This window comes from Macrobrachium rosenbergii, chromosome 11 (genome assembly GCF_040412425.1).
Source record: "Macrobrachium rosenbergii isolate ZJJX-2024 chromosome 11, ASM4041242v1, whole genome shotgun sequence".
NCBI lineage: Eukaryota > Metazoa > Arthropoda > Malacostraca > Decapoda > Palaemonidae > Macrobrachium > Macrobrachium rosenbergii.
Window position 1 is genome coordinate 17,237,135 of NC_089751.1, and position 2,500 is coordinate 17,239,634.

The 2,500-nt window shown below is 36.4% G+C and overlaps 1 pseudogene; it reads left to right on the forward strand.

Moving 5' to 3' along the window:
- The window catches only part of LOC136843207 (uncharacterized), a 31,055-nt pseudogene that overhangs the window by 18,285 nt on the left and 10,270 nt on the right, over positions 1 to 2,500 (forward strand).

Genomic DNA, 2,500 nt, shown 5'->3' on the forward strand with positions numbered 1-2,500 from the left:
ATTACGTGTCTGTTTAATTCAAGCTGCCAGATTTGAATGTGCACTGAAAGGGCAGATCGCTGTTAGACTGAATCCAAGTGGTTGACCTTTAACCTTCCACCTCCAATTACAAACACACTAAACTATCGTGGTTCTTGTTCGTCAATTAAAATCATAATTACATGCATGAAATTTAACAGTATTAGATAAAGAACTCATTAGTGAACAATTTCTTTTTCTGAAAATTCAATTTCCGCGTCGAAAGAACCCCATTTGCAATGCATTTCATAAAGTGAAAATATTCATGAACGTCAGTCTTTTATCAACGTTTGTAGTGATGTGATGTATCACTCCCTTGCGTGGAAAGAAATTGATAAGTTACATGTCATAACGTTCCATTGTTTTGAGAGGATTCTTTGGCTGTCAGTTTTAAGAGAGAGAGAGAGAGAGAGAGAGAGAGAGAGAGAGAGAGAGAGAGAGAGAGAGAGAGAGCAGCAGCAGCATTAGAAAACGGAACATAGTTATGAAACGAAAATAATCGGTTAGATATCATAGCGGTCCTTTGTCATGGGCGAATTTTGTCTACCAGATTTGAGAGAGAGAGAGAGAGAGAGAGAGAGAGAGAGAGAGAGAGAGAGAGAGAGAGAGAAAATAGGAGAATTAAAGGCTGAAAAATAATTGGGAAGCTAAAAACATCTAGTGCAATTGCATGATTTTCTATTTCATTCTGTGACCAGTCCAAGACTAAGTGAATAAGTGCTCGGGAAATGTAAGGGCAAAATATATTAAACGTACATTTGCCCCTCCTGTTATCTGATCATTCTGTATAACCACAATTTTTAGGGCCAGATTCATTCAAACAACATTTTACCTTTCCGTATTTGCTACTTTTCCTCATAAAGAAAAAAGCTTTAAAAATATTACAGAGGCCTAAAGTAAAATGTTAGGGAACAGGGATAATATTTGTTTCTGTAATTATATATTACTTGGCAACTAGTTTGAAATTTATGTTTTTCCACTTCATTTCAATTGTTCATCCTTGATTTTTCTTTTATTATGTGGCAGTTATGGAGTACTCGCCGAAACATCTTACATTACTGTCACTGAATATATAAAAAAATTTAAACAGCTACTTAATCAGTACTATACGGCCGGTCATCTCTAACTTTCTACTAAATACTGAGCAGAAGAAGCTCACAAACTGTTTATCAAATAATAAATTCATACGTATCACAAAGTATATGCTAGACTATCTACACAAGCTTCTATGACTCTCTGAATTCCATGCAAACTTTTCCCAAATTGCCTTCATGATAACGCAATCAAAGCAAAACTAACAAGTTACTTAATGAACGATTTACGTAAAAAAAAAAAAAACTGTATAAGACTATTTGCAAAAGAAAGCAAAAAGCACAAGTTAATTTCGTAAACTGTTCGTCAAATACTTTACCCACAGTTACCAGAAAATATTCACCAAACACACTGCCCCAAAAAATACCGGCAACTAGAAATATGTACAAATTTGAGAAAATAACTACAGGGGACTATTATAAAACTGTTTGCTGTAGCATCTTGAAAGAATATCATATCTTTATAAATAATTTGTACGAAGTTCTCATAAACTATTTTCACACGATCTCCATGAATTATCATGGAACAATCAACACAAAACTATCAAAATAATTACCCGATTTACTGGCCCGGTGATCAGATATACCTGCCCTAATCACTTGCACCTGCAGACACAGCACACGAATGCATTTTGTTCGCCGTGGAATACGACGAGGCCATGGCGGAGGGAACAGTCGGCCCGGGCCAGTACAGACCAAACTGCAACGACGATGGCTCCTACGCAGGGCGCCAGTGCAGCCCCGGAAGCTCGTGAGTACCTCAGGGTTTTGGAAGTTTCTGAAAAGACAGATAACGTGTTTAATATTTAGTTGTTCAGGTGCAGTTCCACTGAAAGAAAATAGTTATTTTACGACACTACAAAATTAGTACTAAGCTATGTTACCAACTCTCTTAATGGGAAGAGGTTGTAATGCGATTTTTGTAAATAATTTTTCCCTTGTCTCAGTTATCAGACATAGTCTTATATGACAGGTGCCAGATAATGACGATATTTTACTCCTCAACGCTTCGTTTAACTGGCAGTAATCGCCCCAATCTTTACAACCAGCTTTTAACCTTTACGCTTAAAGAGGCGAAACAGTTTTTTTAACAGCCGCAGGCGAGAATTTTAATTGCATGGTTTTTGATCGGGTGAAAATTTATTAAATAAGAAGCCAATCAGAATTCTGCTGCACAGAACTCAGAAGCAATAAGTGATTTTAAAGATATTAGATTTTGATCATCTTTATCGGAACATTCATGACACAAAATACCTGTTGTGAAAAAATATGAAGGAAAGGGATAACACTCAATGAAATGTTCATAATTTTCGCCATTTTTATCATTTTTCATCACAGGTGTTATTGCGCTGACAAGAACAATAACAGACTCTTCGGGGAGGCCTCCGTTA